This window comes from Otolemur garnettii, unplaced genomic scaffold (genome assembly GCF_000181295.1).
Source record: "Otolemur garnettii isolate 467f Iridium unplaced genomic scaffold, OtoGar3 scaffold00001, whole genome shotgun sequence".
NCBI lineage: Eukaryota > Metazoa > Chordata > Mammalia > Primates > Galagidae > Otolemur > Otolemur garnettii.
The window spans coordinates 62,342,706-62,368,174 of record NW_003852396.1 but is presented as its reverse complement, the minus strand read 5'-3'; positions in this window follow the sequence as shown (position 1 = coordinate 62,368,174).

The window sequence follows — 25,469 nt, the reverse complement described above, 5'->3', positions numbered from 1 at the left end:
TTTGTCAAAGCAAGTCAGAGCCCAACAAAGACCCAAGGAAAGGGGAAAAGGCTCTACCTCCCTGAAGACTTTCAAAGTTACGTTATAAAAGGGCATGCAGGATTAGAGGGATTATTGTGACCTTTTCTCAAAACAATTAGACCAATCCATGTGGTACATGCTGGCTCTGACAATTTATATTTAAACCCAAAGCTCTGAGGCAATTCTTATTTTCCTCAATTTGATGTGGACTCTGTGAATTCCCCACTGAGTGCCTAGTATGGTCCAGGCCTTGAAACTTTCACTATTCTCAGTTTAGCTCCCATAGACAACCACTGTTTTCTCTATCCAGTGTCCCCTCAGCCTCTTGGTAACCAAACTCCCCAGTTCCCTACCAGGGAATTGCTGCAGACACGGGGGGGTTATGACCCAGCTGCCATTTTCCTTTCTAATAGAATCCTGATTTTTCCAGATATTTAGATACTACCATTCTCAGCTGTGGGGCATGAGCTATCATAGAGCTAAGCCAGTCCTAAAAATAACATTTTTTTTTTTTTTGCCAGTAACTGGTTTTGAAGTGCACATGTGGCCTACCTCTGGCCAATAAAGCAGTAAGCCTCCCTCTCATGAGAAGCTTCTAGAAAAGATTTTCTTTCCTAAGTAAAAGAAAGAGACTTAGGATCTTGTGTAGACAAACTGTGGGGACCATCCTGTGACCATGAGGCATAAACCTAAAAGACCACAGGGAAGCACCCAGACCCCAATGTTATTAAGCATTATCTAGCCCTGATCTGTCCAGCTCTGGATTTCTTGATATGTGAGCTAATAAGCCTTTATAAGTTAACAAGTCTCTCACCTCCTGTCAAAAGCACTTCTCCTTCACTTCTCTGAGTCTATATGGTTCTAGAAACACTGACTCCTCCCTGACTCTAGGCAGGAGCATATAACCCAGAGGTAAGCAATTAACACCTGCATTCACCTGACTATAGTGGTTACTTCAAAGATGGGCCAAGATTCTGGCAGAGCCAATGACGGGCAGTCTGATTTTCCTTAGGAATTCCGAGAAAGAAGCATTTATTTCTTTGCCTGCTGGACCTAAAAGTGGAAAGATAATAGGGCTGCTATAGTGGTTTTGCTATATCTTGCTGACTTGAGAGTCAATTCTGAGGAAGGCAAACCCAAGAGAAAGAAAAAGGAAAAGTGTTTCTTGATTTGAATACAACTATGCCTGAAGTCTTTTTCCAACATTTTTTTAGTTTACTTGACCCACCCTTTTTTGAAATAAACTGTTCTGATGAGACTTTCTGTAATTTGTAAGGAAAAGCATCCCGGCTGAGGGAGTGTGGATATTCATTATGAAACCACACAACAAACTGCCGCTTTAATTTTAGGGTATTCTCTGCGACTTTTATTGAAAGCTGTGTTCTTTGTCCAAGTTCATCCATTTCTATGGGTGTATTTTCCACCTGCAAATTATATAGTCTAGCTGTTAAGAGCAAGTTCTTGGGACTAGGCCTGGTCCTGGATTCAAATCCTGGCTCTGCCACAGGTTAGAACTGTGACCTTGGGCAGGTCTTTTACACCTCTAGGTTCTTTAGCTTTAACATGCTTGAAACTAGGGCTGTAATGGTTTCTGCCCCCTGAGGTTGTAGTGAATGCATGCAAAGCCCTTAGCCAATATTTGTTTGATATTAATAAAAACCTAACCTGATGTAGTAGGCAGAGTAATATCCCCACAAAGATATCCATGTCCCAATTTTCAGAACCTGTGAATATTTCATGTTACATGACAAAGGGAAATTGGAGTTGCAGATGGAATTAAGTTTACTATTCAGCTGACCTTATAATACAAAGATTATCCTGAGTTACTCAGTGGGTCCACTGTAATCACAAGAGTTCTTAAAAATGAAAAAGAGGCAGGGGAGGTATACTGATATAAAAAGAATGAAATCTGCTGTTTCTGGCTTCCAAGAGGGAGGAAGGGTCTATAAGCCATGGAATGTAGGTAGCCTGTAGACGCTAGAAAAGGCAAGGCAGCACTTTCTCCTCTAAGCTTCCAGAAAGGACTATAGCCCTACTGACATCTTGACCTTAGGCCCATGAGACCTGCTACTGAGCACCTCTGATACCTCTCCCTATACCATCATTGCCATGAACTCAGTAATGAATAAGATAGGCATGGCCCCAACTTCATGGAGTCTATGAGGTGTGGCACCTTTTTTTTTTTTCTAGACAGAATCTCCGTCTGTTATCTTGGGTAGAGTGCCATGGCATCATAGCTCACAGCAACCTCAAATTCTTGGGCTCAAGTCATCCTTTTGCCTCAGCCTCCTGAATAGCTGGGACTACAGGCACCCAACACAGTGCCTAGCTAGTTTTTCTATTTTTTAGTAACAACAGGGTGGCTGGTCTCAAACTCCTGAGCTCAGGTGATCCACTTGCCTCAGCATCCCCAGGTGCTAGGATTATAGGTATGAGCCACCGAGCTCAGCCTGAGGTGTGTGTTCTGTGGTAACCACAGCTTTATGAAATCCTGTTTGGTAAGGAGCATAGGATTTACCAAGGATAATTAGAAGATGTAAGTCAGGACAGCTACCCTTGAGGGAAAGCAGCAGTAGAGTATGGGTTGTTAATTGAACAAGAGGTGAGACAGTAGATGTTCACGACTCTGCTATGGACTGAATGTGTCTGCCCCCAATTCATATTAAAATCCTGGCCCTCAATGTGATGGTATCATGAGGTGGAAACTTTGGGATATAACTAGGTCATGAAAGTGGAGTCTTCATGAATGGCATTGGTACCCTTATAAAAAGAGAGACACGAGTTTGTTTCCTCTTTCTGCTCTCCATCAGGTGAGGACACAGTGACAAAATGGCAATCTGCAAGTTATTAATACAAGAGTCCTCTCACCAGACACTGATCTGCTTGAACTTCTCAGCTGTCAGAACTGTAGGGAATAAATTTCTGCTGTTTGAGCTACCCCATCTATGTAATTTGTTATAGCAGCTTAAAGGGACGAAATACCATCTGTATTGGAAGTCTTGAGGTTAGACTGATGAGACTTCTCTCTGTGGGGGGCTCAGGGAAGAGAGAGAATCAGTTTTGGTATCAGGAAAGCCATGCTTCCTATGTGTCAAGCTAAGGACCCACATGGGCTGCTCTTTCTATAGTGATGTCTTTGATCCTCATCACAACCTTTCAAGAGATGTTGCTAAACTCCTTCATAATGGAGGAATCAAGGCTCATAGAAATCAAATAACTTGGACATGTTTACTCAATAAATAAATGGCAAATAGAATTTTTAATCAACAAATTAAGTTTATTTTATTTTTGTCAAAGAGCCATAAATCCTCCCTGTTTCCCTAAAGTGTTGGTTTGGTAGTTTCAACGTTCTTTTTGCATTGTCCACTTCACCTTATAAATTATTTGGGGATCAGAACTGTTTGAGCTGATTTACTCAGAACAGTGCACCAGGAAGCTTAATGCTGATAGATCATATTTCATCAAATCTTAGATGCCATCAATTGGGATATACACCATCATTTCATATGGCCCTAAGAAAGAAAAAGGGATTATAAGACATCTTGATTTGAAAGACATCAAAATGTGGGGAAAATGCATCTTAAGAATCCATAAAATAAAGTAAAACCATTTTTTTGATGATGATGAAGTGTCAAATCCAGTTTGCTGGTCTACTACCTGATATACCCAGGATTTAGGTTTCTTAAGCTTTAGCCCAGATAGTTTTAAAATCTAAGTTTTCTTCGAACAATTCCTTCGGAAATTTTACATTGTTCAAAGTAGGTTACTATTCGGAATTATCTCCGCAAAACATTAATAATGAAATAAATTAATGATTGGGGACTGAATACAGTGCTGACTGCATTAAATAGCCCTCTCGATTTATCCTGACTATCTAATGAATAATTAGGTTTGGGGGATAATATTGCCATTTACAAACAGTACAAGTGAGGTGTGCATGGAAGTTTAGGTACTTGTCCAAGGCCACCCAGCCAGCAAAAAAAATAGCAGACATAAATAAGACTTGGGTCTCTGGCTGGGACTTCAGTTTCTGTGCTTCTTGCTATTTCAAGCAAAAGCAGGACAAAGCAGGGAGGACAATAGCTGCCATTTTCCTTTAAAAAATTGTCCAGACTCTGGCCTTTAGGGTCAATTAGTACCTTTTTTCTCTCAGTCTTTCTGAGGTACTTACCCAGTTATCTCCCTTCCTGTTTTTACTTTCCTGTATTTATTTGTTTTTCTGCTTTTACAAATCAGCCTCCAGAATTTTGATCGTTCTTGGTTCACTTCTCCGAGAACTTGACCAGAGACATGCTGGAATTGCAGTTGAGAAGTGCCTTGAAAACTTAAAATTAAAAAAAAAAAAGAAAGAAATCTTTTATAGTCCATCTGATCTACACAGGAAATTAGAAAACACCACATACTTAACTGGAAAAATACTTGAAATGAAATGAAAAGTGAGATTTACTGTTATTTAGATTTTGATTAAAAAATGTTTATCCTTTATCTAAGGCTCCGGGACACTGGAAATGAAGGAACTGAATGCTTGCTTTATGGAACTTTAATGATCTTCTCTTATTATGTTATATTACCGCTTTCTGAGCCTGTGGTCAAATACAATAGCTTTATTAAAGCTGTGATTCAGTTAGAAAGGGGAATGAATTTTTCTGCCACAGGAACATTGGTGAGAGATGAGAAAAGTGCTGTTGGGGGAAGAAAACTCCTCAACAAAGAAAGGACTCAGGCCTGTGGCTCCCCCTACTCTGCTGTATTCTTCTTCCCCTGAAGAGCTAAGCTTTCTTGACTTCACTGCCAAATAGCCTGGGGGTACTTAGCTTCTCATCCACTTGGAGACAGAAAACTAAAAGGACGTCTGGGGGTACCGTTTAGACATAGGATAGAGCTTGCTTATGGTCTGTCTCAAGTTCCCACAGAGCATCAATAATGATAAACACATTTGGCAAGCAATTGTCACGGGCCAGGTACAACTCTAATCATGATCCATTTATCCTATCACTTAATCTCCTGAACAATTCCATAGATAGATACTACTATGATTCACCTTTCATAGATGAGGAAACTAAGGAAGAGAAAGTAACTTACCTAAATGTATACACTAAGTAGTGGAGCTGGGATTTGAATTGATGTTTTGACTCCAGAGTACGTTGCCCTTGACCATGATGCTGTGCTGCTAAACAGTGACCTGCTTGTGCCAGCAGGCCTTGCACCCTGGCTGCTCATAAGGGGTGGGGGAGGGGAGCCTCTCAGAGAGACAGTTACCTCAATCCAGCCTAAGAAAAGAGGGATTTGGAAGGAAATTGTTGTGGGGCTTCCTGACTGAAACAGTGCTGGCTCCCTTTCAAGGGAGAAAAATGAAGCAATTTCAAATAGTTGGGGGAGGTCAGAGGTCAAGACTAAGCCACCGTAGCTAAGCCATGTAGAAATGCAAGCCTGTCATTGCTAAAGTGACAAAATAGAATATCAGGACCCATTCAAACTATTATTATGGAAATTAACTGTTGTTGTTTCTGAGACATTTTTGCCAACTGTGTGAGGGACATATGACATCACAAACACTCACTGATGACATAGAGGATGAGGAATTGAGACCTAGGACAATTATATGACCTTGGCCAAATTTCCTAACCTTCAGTCCCTTCATTTGTAAAAGGGAGATTTTAATAGCATCTACATCTTAGTGTTATTGCTAGGATTAAGTGATGACAATGTACAGTGTAAAGAAAGTGCTCAATATATGATAATTCTCCTTTTCATTTTCCTGTCAATTCCCCCAGCTTAAAAAACTGGGTCCCGTTATTATTTACCCATGAGAAGGGGGTTTTGAATACCAACCATTCAACAGATGTTTATTGATTATCCTCTGCGGCCCAGGGAGGACACTGGGTGATGGAGATACCGTGTTATTTATGCTCTTGGGGCTAGTTTCTGTTGCCACAAAGTTTACAGTCTGGTTGGGGTTGGGCATTGCAGATAATCAGAAGGGAGCAGTACAGATGCAATGGGAGTCTGTGTTCTGCAGGATCATAAAATGCCCCCTGAGGAAGTGACTGGTTAGTTAATGTCTTCGGGCTGTGTGGTAGATGATTGACAGGAAGGCATGAAGGAACAAGAAGGTCCCAGGTAAGAGGAAAGGCTGGTGATGCCACAAAGTCAAGTAGAATGAGCTATGCCAGAGCATTGGGAGAGCAGACAGACTTGTGTGGCTGGATCCCAGAGAGTGAGGGATGACTGGTGCTGGGTGAAGCTAGAGACTAGAGCCAGAGGCGGGGTATGGGGGTCTTACAGCCCGTGGGGGCCAGCTCCTCAGGTGAGACTGGGCTTAGCAGCAGCCTCATAGCACCATAACAAGTCTAGACATCCAGGAGTGTCCACCCTGCAGCCCACAGGCCACCTGCTGATTTTGTGCAGACTTTATTTGCTTATCTGTGGTGTCGAATATCATAGAATGTATGAACCTGAACAGACCTTTGTGTTTTTGCTGATCAGCTTTTAATAGTGTTTGTGTACTTAAAGTGTGGCCCGAGACAACTCTTATTCTTCCAATGTGCAGCAGAGGAAGAAAAGTTGGACACCCCTGCATGAAGCCTTCTACCCCCGTAGAATGCTGAGTGTGTGAGACTTTATACTACTCCATTTTGTCAGGGCTCAGTCAGGAAAGCAAAAGCCACTCAGTGTAATCCAAAATTAAAGGCTTAAAATACAGAAGAATGGAGTTTACAAAATTGGAGCTGGGGAGGGTCGCCGGAGGAGTGACGGTCAGAGAGGAAGCAGCCCGAGCATCACATAGCTCTGCTGTCCCAAAGAACGGGTTTCTCAAGGTCCAGTTTAGGCTACTTCAAACACAGATGCAGCTGTTAGGAACACTTTAGTGTATGTTGTCTGTGATGACACAGACACATTTCCATCAAGTAGGCACCCAGGAATGGAACTGAACGTGTGTCTGCCTTTAATAGGTACTGCCCAACCTTAAGTGTTGCAAACAAAAGAAGCTTCCTTGCTTCCGTCCCTTGGGGATCACAACAGGGCTGCATAGGAACATTTTCAGAGGATCTTCCAGACAAGGACTTGAACCCCGGAGATATCCCAGGAAGAAGAAACTGACTTGTTTGACAGCAGAGGAGGAACGCATGGAGCAGGTACATTCTCTTCAGGCAGAATAGAGAGAGTTGGTTGCTGGCCAATATTCTACTTTCCACGGGAAGCATCTCTTAGGAGGTCAGCTCTTCCTTTGCCTTATTCGGCACCTGGTTACACGGGCAGATCGAAAGCGACCAGCTTCAGGATCCTTTATGTGCACCAGTGGAATTTTCATCCACAGCAGCATCTATTTTACATACCATTTTATTTCAAACAATGGGAAATTAAATGTATTAAACAATGGGAAATTAAATTCAATGTAAAGCAATGTCAGGTTTCAAGTTGGAGAGTGGAGGAAGGGATAAGATCCTGTCTCCAAGTGGCAACTTGTCAGATGGAATGCTTAATGCAATGCACTTAAGGAAAGGTGTTGATAGGAAGTCGCCTCATTCTGTGGTGTGCATAAAAATGTTTCTCACTGCCTGTTTCCCTCTGCCTTTGCCTACCACCCTTGCATACTGATTGCATCTCAGAATGCAAACCATACATGCACCCCCCCCCCCCACACACACACACACTCTCACACTGAATTCTCAGGAGAAAGCAGAACATTTTGTTTAAAGCCCAGGGTCATCACACCTGTAATCCTAGCACTCTGGGAAGCTGAGGCAGGTGGATTGCCTGGGCTCACAGGTTCAAGACCAGCCTGAGCCAGACTGTAAAAATAGCCAGGTGTTGCAGCAGGCATCTGTAGTCCCAGCTCCTTGGGAGGCTGAGGCAAGAGAATTGCTTGAGCCCAAGAGTTTGAGGTTGCTATGAGCTATGACGCGACAGCAATCTACCAAGGGTGACAAAGTGACACTCTGTCTAAAAAAAAAAAAAAAAAAAGCCCAGGGTCAGCCAGGCATGGTGGTTCACTCCTGTAATCCTAACATTTTAGGAGGCTGAGGCGGGCAGATTGCTTGAGCTCAGGACTTATAGAGCAAGAATGATACTCCCATCTCTACTAAAAATAGAAAAACTAGCCAGTGGTTGTGCTGGGTGCCTGAAATCCCAGCTACTTGGAAGGCTGATGCAAGTGGAGCTCTTGAGTCCAAGAATTTGAGGTTGCTGTAAGCTATGATAGCGCCATGGCACTCTACCCAGAGTGAGACTGTGTCTCGAAAATAACAAAGTAAAAACCAAACCAAAACCAACCCAAACCACCTGTCTTTAGAATGTGAGACCTTTCCTCTGGCAGCTCACTGGCAGAAGTAGGCAGACACTCACTAAATATTTGGTTAATAAATAAATGAAGGATGTGGCTTCTAACTCCTAAAAAGAGGGAGGGTGACATTGGGGTTTCATTTTGTACACCAGTTTCCTTATTATGACTCTTAATGACTTAATTTTGTGATTATCTTTATGCCCTAATAAAAAGCTTTTAACAATTAGGGGTTGTCTCTCTGAAGTTGTATTTTAAATTAATTAGGCATTGTGTTTAATAGCTTCCACAGTCTGTTAATGGTATAAGAGCGGCAGGTGTGGGGGTACAGCTTGTTTACAGTGACAACTGCTGCCTGTCTGGTTTTATTCTCCTCCTACTCCAACCCCCCAGTCAACATCAAAAAAGAAGGGATGACAGGCCAGTGGAAATGGCAAAACAAGAAATCAAGTTTGGTGGTGAAAAGCAAACAACTAGTAAGTTCTCTCCTCTTTTTTCGCTTCTTTCATGCTGAAGTCACTAGCATTGGAATTTCAGGTGTAGATGGCTTTACTGGCTCAACAGACGGGCAGCCATGCCCTTCTCTCCAGTGCATTTGCTTGAGGAGAAGGTCTCAACGCTTAGGTAATGTTACATTTGGGGCTAGGTTTTTGGTTTTGTAATAAACAAACACACACACACCCACAAATGTGTGAACACCTATTATTAAGAGAGTCAAGTCTGGCAGGTGGAAATGAGCCCTTTTGACACATCTCTATTTATTATGTTATTTCACCAACAAAGACGCAAATGCTAACTAGCTTTGTGAATAATTCGTGGACGGGAATGTGCTCATTTTTCTAAGTCAACTGGTGGGCTCAGTTCATTGCACTCCCCACCTAAAAATAAATTCTCTGGCTGACTGTGAACATACCGATACTTGCTGCAAGTGAAGCAAACTTATGGGGACCATTAAAGTGCCAGGGCATTGGAAAATAACAGTGAAGTGAATGCTGATTTGCATTTATGTCATAAAATAACTTGTCACCTTCAATTTATCACAGTAATTGGTACCAGAGGAGAAAGTGTGATGCTTATACTTGGTTCAAAGCCACCTTTCCTCACCTCCCAGTCCTTGCCTCTCCCTCTCCTGAAATAGTAGTAGGTGTATTTCTAAAGATGAACAATCTTAGACCTTTTCTGTATCACTAGAATTTGGGGAATGAGATGCATCAATGTATTCAAAGACATTAATAATGGCTAGCATACATTGTGTGTTGATTTTAAGACAGGTACTCTGCTGGGCAGTTTTATTTATTTGTACAGTTAAATCTCACAATAACTAACAAAGTATGTACTATTATTGTCCTCACATCACAGATGAAGAAACTGAGGCACTGAAAAGTAAAGTAACTTGCTCAAGATCAACTGATCAGTAGGTGGTAAAGCTAGGATTTGCATCCAGGGAGTATCCACCCTAGAGTCCATGATCTTTTTTTTTTTTTTTTTTTTTTTGACAGAGCCTCAAGCTGTCCCCCTGGGTAGAGTGCCATGGCATCACGCTCACAGCAACCTCCAACTCCTGGGCTCAAGCGAGTCTCCTGCCTCCGCCTCCCAAGTAGCTGGGACCACAGGCGCCCGCCACAACGCCCGGCTATTTTTTGGTTGCAGCCATCATTGTTGTTTGGCGGGTCCGGGCTGGGGATTCGAACCTGCCACCTTAGGTGTACGTGGCTGGCGCCTTAGCCGGTTGAGCTATAGGCGCCGAGCCTAGAGTCCATGATCTTAACCACTGAACTTAACCACTGCTGAACTAGACTAAGCCTGGCTTAGCCTATAATGTACATCCTAATATACATTGATGAGGGTGATTCAACACAATGGAAAAGCTCATACCCAAGATCTTCAAACCTGTAAGAGAAAACATAGTGAGAATGACACAATGACCATTTTCAAACCAAAAGAGAGACCCGTGGCCAGGGATAAGAAAGTTATTCCAACTAGGTTCAGAAAAAGAACCAATCATGTGGCAGTGGAAACATGGCTCCCTTGATTACAACAGAAGACTTTGAATCCTGTGATTCTATTTCTTCTAAAACCAACCAAAGCCACACATGATAGACAGTTGCATCTTTCCTAGGGAAATTCTCCAGGTCTCTTTTTTATTTTATTTTATTTATTTTATTTTTTTATTGAATGGTAACTATGTACATTAATGCACTTCTGGGGTACAGTGTGGGGTTTTCACATGCAATCCGAAATACTTCCATCAAACTGGTCAACAGAGCCTTCATGTCATTTTCTCAGTTATTGTTTTAAAACGTTCACATTCTACTCTTAGAAAGATTCACTTGTACCCCTGTAAGATAAACTTCAGAAGTGATCCCTCCAATCCAGGTCTCTTGATGTAGTTATTTTGAGAGAATACTGTATATTTTAGTTCTATGAATTATAAGTAGACTTCTATTGATGAATTGTAAAGTATTTCTGAGCTTGGGTCTCCCGTATTTCAGCGAGCAGGTCAATGGAGCTTTATCTGACTGTCTGGCATACAAACACCATGAAAAGGGGTACTGGTTCAGGCATTGTGGGATATGTAAATTGCACTGCGTTTGATGACAGGCAGATCAAGGTTTAAATCTTCCCTCAATCACAGCCCAGGGAACCTTAGCAACTTACCTCTCTGAACTTCAATTTCCTTCTCTGTCAAAAGAAGCTGATGATACCTTCCTGAAGAGTAGGTCAGGTAAAGCAAATGTGAACATTTAACTAATATTTGTAGGACACTTTCAAGATGATGGTGAGGAATACCCAAGCTGTTTTTTCATTTGCCTTGTGTTTGTAAGGCCTCTGATCACATGCATTGTGCTGGGTATCTTTTTAAAAAATTGTAGTTGAATATACATAACTAAAATTTACCATTTTGACCATTTTTAAGTGTACAGTTTAGTGGCATTTAAGCACATTCACACTGTTGGGCAACCATCACCAACATTCATCCCCAGATATTTTCTTTTTATCATCCCAGACTAAAATCCTGTACCCATTAAACACTAACTCCCTATCTCCTTTTCTCCATCCCCTGGCAGCTACCACCCTACTTCCTGTCTCTATGAATTTGACTCCCTCGGAACCTTATATCAGTGCGATCAAACAGTATTTGTCTTTTCACGTCTGGCTCATTTCACTTAGCAATAAGGTCTTTAAAGTTCGTCCATGTTGCCGTGTGTGTCAGAAATTCATTCCTTTTTAAGGCTGAATGATTTTAGCATTGTAGGCATATGCCACATTTGGTTTATCCATTCATCTTTTGGTGAACATTTATGTTGTTTCCATCTTTAGGCTATTGTGAGTTATGCTGCTACGAGCATTGGTACGTAAATATCTGTTTAAGTCCCTATTTTCCATTTGGTATATACCTAGAAATGGGATTGCTGATTATATGGTAAATAGAATCTTGAAGCTGGGTATCTTTTGTGTGTATTCTTTGGAGTAGAAGGGGTGTTGAGAGGCACCCTGGAGGCATCTCAGGTGTTCCTGCAATACTGTCCCACTATTAGTTGTCTAATTAGGTCAAGGACTACAAGGCAGTCCACAAAAGCAAGGCTACACTGCTCAATTACCTGGCTCTCTGATGCCTGCCTTTCTTCCCCTGTTACAAGTGACAGATTGCCAGAGCAGGGGAACGTAGTCCCAGAGATATTAGTATGCAAGCCAGATCAGGGACCTATATGGTTTAAAATTGTTTTTCCACTATTTCTGCTATGGATATGTGTCTGAGTGTGACACTTATGCCACCCCCAGCCCACCTCCTCCTCTCTCTGCTGGAAGAGCTAAGGCAGGCACATTGGGGTGTGTTAACCCTTCCAGAACCAGCATCAATGACATCCTCAAAACCTTCAATGTTTCAGCAGCCCCGACTCTGAGCATTAGGTTAGCCGAGAAGCTGCCATTCACATGATGACATCAATTGTTCCATAACTGACAGACACCGAACAGTCTCATTATTACCAATAAGGGAAGCGCCTCATTCATATCACACCTGTCAAGGCAGCCAGGTTGGGTTGTATATGTATCTGGCAAAAGCTGCTCAGCATTACTGGAGAAGAATCCTGCACTCTGGTGATGCAGCCAGGCCAGTCCCCATAGAGAAGACACAGGAGAAGAACAAAAATAGCCACTATTCAGAAAGCAAATTCATTTTTCTTCTGACGTTGCTTATAACCTGTTGCTGATCTTAACAGAGAACATGGACTTTGTGGATTCTGAGCAGACAGCACAGGAGGTTAGGAGAGAACCCTCTCAGTTGTGGAATTGCTATTGCCCCTTCAGTGGTCACTTAGCAGAGTCATCTTCCTGAGTGGTTCAGACAGGGCTTTCTAGGAAAATTATGTCTGGCTGCTTTATCAGGGGGCTTGCATAGAGGACACACAATGTGAGGATCACGGGCTTTGCCAGGAGATTGGGGTTTGCACCAGCATGAATTATGTCATGTGGGGCAGGTTACTTAACCTCCCTGTGCCTGTTCTCTGTTGATGAGATGAACAGTATTAAAAATGTGCCTAAAAAAATAAATAAATAAAAATAAAATGTGCCTTACTTTGGTCACTTATTAGCTACATGGGTGTTGATAGATTAACTTTTAATGAAGCTTCATTTAGTTATCTGCAAAATGGACAGAACAACTCCTATCTCCAAAGCATTTTTGTAGAAATGAAATGTAAATGATACATAGTAGGTATTCAATAATTGATAGCTATTACTATTTCAAGCTATCTTGTACCCTTTTGAAGGTAGAAGGGGTATAAGGAATCAGAATGTACATACAGAAAACAAAATTTAGATTCAAATAGAAAAGCATCTATGTGGAGTTTACCTAAGGATGTTGTCACTGTCATTTCTGCCAGGATATTTGAGTCCGATGCCACGTCCCACATGCTAGAAGGCAGACGCCTTTCAGAATTTGGTTCTGTCTATCAACAGTGTTGTGCTTAAGTGAGATACCCCAGGAATCAATTACTGGGGATAAAAATCCTGGCACCTCAACTTTTAAGCCTTATCATTTTGAACATTTTTTATGTACCTCAATTCTCTGACCCGCCAAATGGGGACAAGAATTGTTTCTGCCAAAGAAGTCATGATTAACTTAAATAATAAATATATTGTTTTGTTTTATTTGTTTGTTTGTTTTGAGACACGATCTCTCTGTCCTCCTGGATAGAGTGCCATGGTGTCGTAGCTCACAGCAACCTCAAACTCCTGGACTCAAGAGTTCTTCTTGCCTCAGTCTCCCAAGTATCTGGGACTATAGGTACCTGCCACATGCCAGGATAATTTTTCTATTTCTAGTAGAGATGGGGTCTCCCTCTTGCTCAGGCTGGTCTCAAACTCCTGAGCTCAGACAATCCACCCACCTTGGCCTCCCAGAGTGCTAGGATTACAGGCGTGAGCCACCACACTCAGCTAATAATACACATATTAAGATGCCTAAAATGATACATAGCACAAGATAAAGTGTTAAATGTTAGCCATTATTATACCCAGAAGCTTTCCCATGCAACTGCCATAGTCAGAGGAGTGGAGGCAGTGGGCTGGCTGAGGAAAGCTGACCACGTATCACTTCCCAACTCTGCATTCTGTGACATCACATTGATGGCTTGAAATTGGCCACAAGTGGAATGTTTTGTTTGTTTGTTTTGTTGTTTGAGATAGAGTCTCACTTTGTTGCCTTCAGTAGAGTACCGTGGCCTCATAGCTTACAGCCACCTCAAATTCTTGGGCTCAAGTGATCCTCTTTCCTCAGCCTCCCCAGTTGGCTCTTCTAGCTGGACTACAGGCACCCAGCACAATGCCTGGCTAGTTTTAGAGATAGGGTCTTGTTCTTGCTCCAGCTAGTCTGTAACTCCTGAGCTCAAGGGATCTACCCGCCTCAGCCTACCAAAATGCTAGGATTACAGGTGTGAGGCACTGCAGCTGGCCTGGAAATGTTTACACCAAGGAAAGTGGCAAACATTTCAAATCAACCCTGGCCCCTCTTCACACTGCCAGGTGCAAGAGAACCCACCATGCCACTAAGCCTGCCTTTCTACAGCTCCAGGGCCAGATTAAAAAAAAGGAGTGGTGGTCAGGTCAATAGCTACTACCCAATCAAGCAGATGGGGAGAGGGAGACACTTTTCCTCTCTTGATCCTGTAGCCTTCACTCCTGTAGAATGCATTAAGTGAAATTATCTGTTGTCATGGGACAAACTTTCCAGACGTTATTTCCATCCATCTTAATTTTTGAACACCTTCTTTAGTCAGAGGTCTTTAATTGTAAACAACAGGAACAAACAATGGCAAACCTAAACAAAAATGGGGATTTAGTGGGAGGGAAGGCGGACACTCACAGGCTTGAAAGAAAGTTCTAAGTAAGTGGCTTGGAATGGACAGCTTGGAAGAAGCTATAGAAACTTCTAGCAGCAGGAATCCTCTGTCTCCCTGACTAGAGTAAATAGTTAAGAAGCAAAGTTTTAACAGAGAGAGTTGCTGTATCAGGGCAACTAGATTTAGGTCTCAACAAAATTAACCACCCCTGGCTAGCAAACAAGCTGTTCTGGAAGAAATGGTTGCTGGGTGGCCACAGCCTTGACAGCGGTTCACTCTACCTTTGTAGTCTCCCTGGTGGGAAATGTTTTATGGTCCCTTTCTGCAACGGGGATGGTCATGGACTTTCACAGAATGGAAGGGGAACATAGATCTTTGAAAAAAAATACCCAACGTCCACCAAACCACAGAAAATAATGACCCCTTCACTTTTAGCTTGAATAACTCCAAAGTTTGTTACATTCACGTGAGTGCACCACACAGAATGATCTCAGTGTGGCATTCTCTGGGGAAAGATTTGAGAACTTAATTGGCCCTTTTCGTCTCCAATTTCTCCCATTCCTGTCTGAGGTGATTAATGTGTGATGGTTTTGATGACGACTTCACAGATTCTCCAAGGATCTATAATCTTGGGATGGCATCATAGGGTGATTTGTTTCCTCCCAGCCCCCCGTGCATTTCTACAGGTATCAGCTCAGAACTGGGGCAAGTCTTTTGTAAACCTGTCAGAAACACTGCCAGGCTTTGGTGTGCCTTTTCTAGTTTAAATTTTCCTTCTCCTCCTATTTCTCATTGTGATCAATGTTGGAAAGGTGGTTTTATCATCTTCCAGTCTTTCTTTTTGTTGGTGTTTATAACAACTCTGTAGAAGATGGGCCTTGTTTCTTTGGCACTATCTGGATGATCCCCCTGTAACAGCAGACTTCTGTGTGGCTTTCTTTTGAGGAATCTGCTAAGCAGTTGCTTCAGGAAAGAATCAGCAGCAACCCCAAAGACATGGAAGCTGCTTTTGTAGAACAAGTCATGGGAAGATGGGTCATCACATAAACTTGTAGTGAATTACTGAAGTGACAATAGCATGGACAATGTTGGTACCTTTAAATGGGATTTTTAAACACAGAATATTTTACTATATTCAGCCTTTGAACTGGGTGGAAAGGGGCAAGAAAAAGCCCCTTAATTGTTCTTTACTTCTTTCTTGTTTCCTGGCGGTCACTTACTAATATTTACTGAGTCTTTGTTTTGTGCTAGGCATTGTCATAAATCCTTTACATGTGTTATATGTTATTATCATCTCTATTTTCAGATGAGAAAACCGCAGGTCAGACAGCCCAAGGTCTTAGAGCCAGAAAATGGAGGAACCAGAGTTTGAACCTGGAGAGTCTCCCACCACAATTCTGATTCAGCCCTTTCTCACTATGCTATAGGGCCTCCCTAAGGAGCAAGGGCCATGGTATATCCATCTCTTGCCTGGCACTTAGTAGGTGCCTGCTTACCTCTGCAGCCTCAAACTGCGTAATTCCCCTCCTGGGGCTTCACTCTTCAATCACACAGGGCCTTCATTTCTGAACAGTAAGCTCCTCTCAGTCTCTCAAACACACAATTCCTTCTGATTGAAATGCTCTCCACTCCCTCTTTTCCCCTCTATGCTGGCTGACTTCTGCTCATTGCTCTGGTCTCTGTTTAAATGCCACATCCTTCAACTTCCAATGTGAGGTTGTCCCCTATTAACACTCTCATAGGGCCATGTATTTTCCTGTCATCCCATTTATTATAGTAATGATTTGCTTAATGCTGTCTCCTCAACCAGACTTTACACTCCAGAAGATCAGAAATCATATCTTTGCAGTTAACTGACCTGTTCCCACCACCTAACAGAGTGTCTGACCCATAGTTAGCAGCCAAGAAACATTAATGCAATGAATACATGCTCAGTGTCTGCCAAATAGATGAAGATTTTGAGTCTGGGCATGGTGGCTCATGCCTATAATCCTAGCAGTCTGGAAAGCAGAGGCAGGTGGATTGCTTGAGCTCAGGAATTCAAGGCCAGTCTGAGCAAGAGCAAGACCCTCTCTCTATTAAAGATAGAAAAACTAGCTAGGTATAGTGAGGGGTGCTTGTAGACCCAGCTGCTCGGGAGCCTGAGGCAAGAAGATCACCAGAGCCCAAGAGTTTGAAGTTGCTGTGAGTTATGATGCCACAGCACTCTACCCAGGGTGATCAAGTAAGACTCTGTCTCCAGAAAAAAAAAAAAGAAAAGAAAAGAAAAAATAGATGAAGGTTTTGACTTAAACAAGGGAACCAAAACTAGGGCTTCAGATGACAACTTCACTGTTCCACGAATTTGAACCACTATACCTTACACCCAAGGAGTGCTATTTAAATTATATAAGGGACAATCAGAACTTACTATTGGTGTCAGTGCTAGGGCACTGGTTCAAGAAACGTCTTAAACTATGCCAGATATTAATCTGTTCATTGCAGGATTAGAGGAAGGTGGGAGGATTATTCAAGAGGAGGGGCTCAGGTGGTTGGGAAAATGGGAGGAGTATACTCAGAGGAGTAGACAGTTATCAGCTGAGCTGGAAGTATTTCAATAGTCTAATAACCAATGTAACTGTACTGATACATGCAGCACATACCTGGACCATGAGTAATCACTTGAAAATAACCCAAGAGGGATTTCACATGGAGCACTAACTTCTGAATTGCAAAGTCCAGAGTCATTACAATAATTTTTATGGCATGAGTCATGCATCCGGGATCATAGTATCAGAAAAGACAGAGACTTTATGTGGAGGTGGGTCATGAATCTTATATTACAGGGAAATTTTGGATGGGTCCCAACTATAAACAGGTGGAGGAGAAAGGAGCTTCACAGCAATGTTTTTCAGAGATCTTTTATTGGCTCAATGCCTTGAGAAGTCAAAGATGCTTAACCCTGTCTTTCATTAGCATTTTTGATTTTGCTAATAGGTCACTAGAGATAGGCTCACTAAATGATGAAATTGAATATGCTGCCTCTGGAAGTGCAAGGTTGAGAGTCATGTGCGATGGCAGAGGCTGTGTCTTCTTTGGAAGGTTGGCAGAATGTGGTCTTCAAGGGGCCAAAGATCAAGCGGCAATGGCTGGACTTTGCGTGGTTGGGAGTCATGGCATAGGCAAGACACTGACTGCAAATAAAAAGTATATTTTCCCTGGAGTTACTTGACCCTTCTTTAATCCTGAATGTAACCTGCAGAGGGACTGGCTCTCTCCCCTACCATGTGGCATCATTTGCTGGCTCTGATGCTGATGGAGGGTCAATCTGAGGGCCATATGTACCCAAGGCAAAGACTGCCTCTCTACCACATGTGATTCCTTTTAACAATTCCTCCCCTTCCCTCTTGTTCCCTATCTTTTCCTTTCATCTTCCCTTTTAATCATTTTCCTGGTTTATATCTCAAGCTTGCTAGTGGCAAACAGAACAGAATTTGTTATTGACTCCCAGGTCACTTGTTTCATGGATTATTTCAGGTCAAATCCTATTAACATAAATGTCTCCACTGTGGGGAAATATCACTGAATAACCAAATAGGGCAACTAAATCCTCAAGGAAGGGCCAGCTTATTGCAAGCCAGCTTTGATAGCAGGGTTTAGAAGGAGCTCAGGTGGGCTTCATTTCTAGGAATGAGGCAAACGGCATGACCTAAAAACCTTTCTCTGTGAAACATCGATAAATGTTTTATAAAATATAACAAACATCTTTTTAAATGCATAGCTGAGCTCAAAAAAATGTAAGGAAAATCCATAGGGACCCAAAACAAAGAGAGAACCAAAGGCAGAGTGATAGGTGTGAACTGGAAGTAGGGCTGTCCTGGTTTTGTGTGTATGTGCCTGATCTTTGTAATCAGACTGAGTTTAATGTGCCCCAGTGGGAGGGAAAGTTGGATCTTTCAAAGACCCTCCATAAAATCAGGACCCTCAATGGAAAATTTTAACCTTTTAGCAAAGGAAAATGTCAGAGGAGATTGCTTGTCTTAGCATGAATCTCTGGTTGAAAAAAAAAATAAGTCTTTGGGAAGATTCCTCGTGTCATTATGTGTTTGTTATTTACATTTATAACCCTTTAATTGATTAATATTTAAAATTGATTAATATAAATTGATTAATATAAAAGTGAGCTAGTTCTGCTTTAACCTTTAACCTTGGAATGCCTGACACAAAGAAAGAAAAACATCTTGGGAAGAATATAAGTTCAATCCTTCAACAAAACAAGAATCTCACAGATAAAATCCTGCCTGGACATGAGTTTACAATCCCAGTTTACAAAATACAAACCCTTCGGGTCAGGTGGCTAGATTTAGGAAAACAAAACAAAACATGACACTTAGGTAACTTTAGATTTCAGATAAATAACAGATAATTTTTCACATAAGTGTCTCCCATATATTGCATGCAACATATGTGTACTAAAAAATTGTTCCTTGCACATCTGAAATATAAAGTTGACTGGGTGTTCTGTATTTAATGTGGCAGCACTATGTGTGCTAAAGTCAGGAGACAAACAAACAGCAGGATTAGAACACCCCAGATACAAGGGTAGTCAGTTGTGCACTTTTAAATAATTTAATACATTAAGGAAAGTCTTAAAAACATGAGGAAAAAGAAGGCCATGTAAAGAAAAGGCCAGACAATGTTGAAAAAGAACCAAATCAGACTTTTGGAAATAAAAAACTGTCCCTGAATTTAAACACATCGACAAACAAAGCTTCAGAGATGGATCAAACGGCCACTTAGATACTGTTAGAGAGAGAGCTAGTCAATTAGAAGACAGAAGGCAACACAGAAAGGTGAGAGATGGAAAATACATTGGGCCAGGGAGGATACAAAGATGACCTAACATATGCCCAGCAATATTTGTTGAAGGGGAGAAAAGAGAAAATAATTTAAGAGATAATGACTGAGAATTTTTCTAGATTGAATAAAGGGAATTCTTAGATTTAAGAAACATAGCATCTTCCTATCAGAAAGAAAAAACAAAAAAACTCCAGCCACATAAAATATAAAAACCTTATGATGAAATTACAAGATGCCAAAGATGAGAGAATAGCTTTTAAAAAACCAATTAGAAGAGGCTAATGTAAAAAAGAGAGAAGAAAAGAGAAAGATAAGAGGGAAAGGAAATCCTACTCTTTGGCACTAGACATATCTATCTTCAAGTCACAGCCCCACATCTCACCATGTGGGCAGTTTACTTAAATACTTTGAGCCTATAAAAGAAATATTTGGCCTATAACTATTATTACTAATGTAACTATCATGACTAATCCTCATAACAACACTACAAAATGCCTAACAGGAAGCCTTGTCTTTTAGTATGTATTCAGCAAAAAGCAAGTATTAGTATTATGGACAAAAACTAATTTCTCCATGACATTAATTCCTACCATAACCTCCTCCTGGATCCAAACTCAAGATGATCAATATTTCAGTGTGTGTCCTATTGCAGAATGCTGATAGCATCCCTGCTGGAAAAGTTTAAATGACTATCAATGGGGGTCCCTCAATCCCAGGAATCATGCCTCCCTGTAGCCAGCAGAATATCCTTAGGTTATTCAGGGAACCACTCTGAAAATTTCTTCCTTTGTACCCTTCTTTCCTTCAAAACTTCCCTAAAATTTAGAGATAAACACAAGGCCAACTTATAAGCCTCCTTTGACACCACAGATGAGCATACAAAGATTTATCATCGTGGTCCCATAGCTCTTTGTTCTACCAGAAAATAGCATTTATCTTGCTCACCACTGAATCCACAGTGCCTGGAGTTTTTTTTAAGGAGGCACCTAAAAAAGTTATTGAATTTTCAGATAGAGAAAAGAAACGGGAAATTAAGAGATGGAATTCGTTGTGTAGTCGTTGTCCATAAAAATGCAGCACTTTTGCGGCGATGAAGGGGACTCAAGAGGCAATGTAGTCCTTCTATTGCTTTTCCACGTGAGAGAAATGAAATGTTCATCAATTTCTCTGAAGACTCAAATGCAGTCCCGGCTCTTCCCAAACCATATTGCTTCCCCTCCCTCAGGCTGCCTCCACGACAGTGGCTGTGTAACTCAAAGAAGCCAGACAGAAAACAACTAATACTGTACGATTCTACTAATTAAAAAGATCCATAACTTTACATAGAGACAGGCAGCAGATCAGAGGTTACCAGAGGTTAAGGGAAGGGAAGAATGGGCAGTCAGCCCTGAATGGTTACAGAGGGTTTTTTGTGGGGTGGAGGGTGGTTAATGAAAAAGTTTTTGTTGCACAACATTGAGAGTATACTTACTAACGCTGAACTATGCACTTAAAATGATACTACAGCCCAAAGAAGAAGAATCATGTCTTTAGTCATTCCCCACTCAACCTTGCCTCTCCAGGCCGTTTGTGGGATGGGAACCCAGACTTTACTAAACATTAAAAAAGAAATCATCTTGAAGGTGTAAACAGGCAGAGACGAATGCATGGTTTAAGCCCGTCTAATGAAAAGCGACACCCCTCTATTATTAACCCACAATTTCTCAGCAAAGTAAAATCTGTGAGTTGGTGCTGGACACATGCCAGTTCTATAAGCTACTTATTCTTTCTGCAAAGGGTGTAAAATCACTGTTAAAAGCATAAAAGATACCATATGGTACCGATGAAAGAGAAGAAAGTTCTTTTTCGTTGTTACTCAGTGAACAATTAGTTCTCTATTCTCCTAAAAAAAAAAAAAAAAAAAAAGGTGCCATTAAGTGAAAAATCTCAAAAGTGTCAAGAAGACATATCCAACAAGGAAAGAAAGTTGAAAAGATAAATAAAATGAGCATTCCTTTAGCTATATTTGGTGGAGTCCTGCAGAGAAAAAAATTCCAGCTAGGCAGTATTGAGACATAGTTTATTAATGCAGTTTCCCCCACAGCAGGACACAGACAGAGAAACTGGTAAAACAGTCACATTAAAAAATTATGACTCCTACATCTGATCTTTATGAATACACAGAAAAGAAACTGTCCTCTTGAGTCGTCCTTGGGCCATGTTGAGGCAGAGATGCAAAGGATTATGTTTTTTTACTCAAAAGCACTATTTGCTCACACATGGTGGGAACAGACTGAAAGTTACTTCCCACATTTAGGAGATTTTTAAAGTATTTATAAAAAGATACTGTGAAGATTTTGAGCGGTTCCCCCAATTACATTTTGAAATAAAGCGCTACGGTCTTTTGTTCTTAGAGTGTGCAAAATTGAAGTCTGTTTGTATTGCCTTGGGGAGAAAAATTCTGTAGTAGGTGGTAAACTGGTTATAAATGGAATCCAATCTTAGAGCTGGGAGGGAGCTTACTGATGGTCTAATCCTGTGTTTTGCATAGTGTAGGCTGTGTCCCAGGGATGAGTTATGAAGTCAATTTAGAGGGTCACAGATGGCATTATGAAGTAGAGGAGAAGGAATAGAATAACACTGAATAAAAGTGAAAAAGCATTGCACAAACTGTTTTGTGAAACTTGTTTTAGTTGTGTTAGAGTGTGTGTGTATGTGTGTGTGTTTGGGTGTGTATGTTTGCCCTCAGTGTAAAGCCTATGTGTCTTAAAATGAGTTCTGCTCCCCCAAATTGGAAATGATCAATCTACTCAAACACTTTCCTGTCCCAGGTTGGACAACTGGAGCCAGAGGGGAAATGCCTTTCTCAAGTCACATAGCAAGTCAGCGGTAGTTCAGATCCCAACCCCCAGTATCCTTTCCATTAGACCTCATGATCAAAGTATGCTTAGGGGCAAAAGTCAAACTTCGTCCTGTGGTTTCCACCCCCCACCCCTCCAGCAGCTGGCATTCTATTGTCTTCTGGAACCTCTCCTTGCTTCCAGACCAACTGGACTTGCTTTTCATCTCTCGTCCTTCTACCCTGGGGATCAGTGGTTCTGTGGGATGGGGCATGTGTGTGGATAATGTATGACTCATGGCTCACGGTAGTTCAGAAGGGACAGAGTTCCACAGCTCACTGCTTCCTGGGGCTGATGGCCCCATGAGAAATAGAAAGACAGCCTCTCTGAGAAAAAGAGGGGGGACGTAAGATGACTCGCATAGAGGGCATTCTCAGAAACAACCAGCTGACAACTGTGGGCTCTGGGTAGTTCCTGCCAGATTAATGCACTCTAGCTGGTTTTTCTGAGTCAAGACAGAAGCACATGGATAGTTTTCTATAACCACAGAGAGAGAGCAGGATTATGAAAGAGGATCCAGCCTGGGACTCAAGGCGCCTCTGGTTTTGACTTAAAGGAGAAATGAGCTACTTCACTAATAAATAAACAGGTTGCATTTACAATGTACCAGGCACTACTTTAAGAATATTATAAATATTTACTTATTTAATCCACACAATCAACCTCTAGGTCTTCTAAGAGGACTCTCCTACCTACAGTTGTAGGCAGAAGGTTGAGAAGTGTTGAGATGTGTCAAGATAATTTGTTTTTCTTCCTGATTCGAAGACAGGAGGGTGAGTACACTTAATAGAGTTTAGAACTGTGTCATTGACAAAGTGAATTAATAAACAGTCAAATCCAAGCAGAAAAGGTCAACTGCCTACTTTCTCTTGGCAAGAGGAATTGGGGAAAAGATTGTTCTTGCAAAGATTCATCACTTCTTGAAGCTTTCCAGAATTGGTGATGGATTTGCAAAAAGCCATCTGCTTTTTAAAAGGAAAATTTAAACCGCCCTCACATATTTGTAGTAGCTGCTTTGGTGTGTCGGGTCTGCTTTGTCCTGAAACCAACCACCCACTCAAACCCCTGTGGAGATCAAACCTGTGCCCTTGGCTTTCTGAGCCAGTCCCCTGCATCCTGCTGGAAGATGGCCCTCAATAAATAATTTATTTAATTAATTTATTACCCACAAGTCTAAACCTGATCCTGACCTTGGAAACAGCTAGATTTGAAGATGATGATGAAAATTAGTATAAGTTTCCTGAAGTGTAAGAAGAGCAAAAGATTTGAAAACAGGATTAGGGCCATGAGGTATGGTGGTACATGCCTGCAGTCCCAGTCCAGGGAGGATGATCACTTGAGGCCAGCCTGGGCAACACAGTGAGGCCAAATCCTTTTTTTTTGAGACAGTCTCAGGCTGTCATCCTGGGTAGAGTGCTGTGACATCACAGCTCACAGCAACCTCAAACTCTTGGATTTTGAATCAAGCGATTCTCTTGCCTCAGGCTCCCACGTAGCTGGGACTACAGGCCCCTGCCACAACACCTGGCTATTTTTTTGTTGCAGTTGTCATCATTGTTTCAGCTGGCCTGGGCTGGGTTTGAACCTGCCAGTGTTGGTGTATGTGGCTAGCACCCTACCCACTGAGCTACAGGCGCTGCCCAGTGAGGCCCAATCTTTAAAACAATTACCAGGAGTTCCAATCCAGCTGGGCCACATAGGGAGACCTTGTGTCTTAAAAATAATAATACTAAAATAAAATCAAGAAAATAAAAAGAGGAATAGGAAGTGAGGTTTGTTTTTTGAAGTGCCAATTATGTGTCTCAGTTTGATATGTTAATACTCTGATAATACTCTCATAATACTCCGATCAAATCTCCATTTCACAGATGAGGGAACTAAGTTAAATGACTTGCTGAAAGTAAACAGGTGAGGCACAGAATTCAGAACACAGTCTGCCCACAGAACCTATTACTCCTTCCAAATCATGCAGGAGCCTGAATTTTTTAAGTTTGAAAAATGATTCATCCTTAGCAACTTTCACTGACCATGGCAAAACTTTAATTGATCTTTCCAAGCCACAGCCTACTGATTATCTACCAGGAATACCAACAGTTAAAATCCATTCTCTGTAATTAAGTCTTGGTTCCCTTAACAACTCCACCATGTAATTAAACTTATTTCTTGAACAGGCAGATATGGTTCACTAAAGAATCTGAGAAGAGCCATTTAAATTATGTTCAGTTTCTTGCTCTAGGTTAACCATGGTCAAGTCTGGGCTTGGAAACTGCAGTGCAGAAAGAATGTAGAGAATGCTGCTGGCCCAGAACTCACCAGTGCTGAGGCTCCCCTGGACTTAGGGCATATTTCCTGGGCAATTTATGAAACTTCTGACTTATTTCTGCTTGTTGCTTGCCTTGATGAACATGTTGGGTAAAAATGCAGGTTGCTAAGTACTCATCCTTTTCTTCGAACAGCCGCCATGGAATTGGGTGGTAAATTAATAGTAAATAATTCTTAAAAATGGAAAATGTTTCTTTCTGAAAGGTATAATTATACGAGGTCTCACATTAACACTGTTTTGAAAAAAGATCTTGCCAGTATCAGTACATTTAGTGGCTATACTGTGAACAAAATTGACTTAACACCACAGTTTATGGATTTTTTCCAGCGAAGATTTGGCTTAGCACAAGGCTCTGAAAACATAAGGACGCTAAGAAATAGTTAAATGACACACTACTTTTATAATGCAGAGTAAGAAGGGGAACCCACAGGGATTTAATGGCTTCATGAGCCTATAAAACCCTAGGTTTACAAATGCAAGTCAAATAAAAAACTATGAAAATTGTAACCAAAAGTTACTTTGAGTTAAAGGTCATTAAATAAGACGAAGATAGCAAGCAAGATCACTTGGGCCCACGTTCAAAATAAAATGCCGACGTAAAACACCAGTGGGCTGTAAAACAAAAACTAACCTCTTGGTGGGTAAAAAAGAAAACAAACCAAAATACTTTCTAAATTTGAAGTCCTACAAAAGCAACGGTCCCAGGACATAACACAAAGGCCTGTATACTTGTGTGATTCGCCCAAGGGCTGCTTGGAACGGACCATGCAGTTAGTACCCAG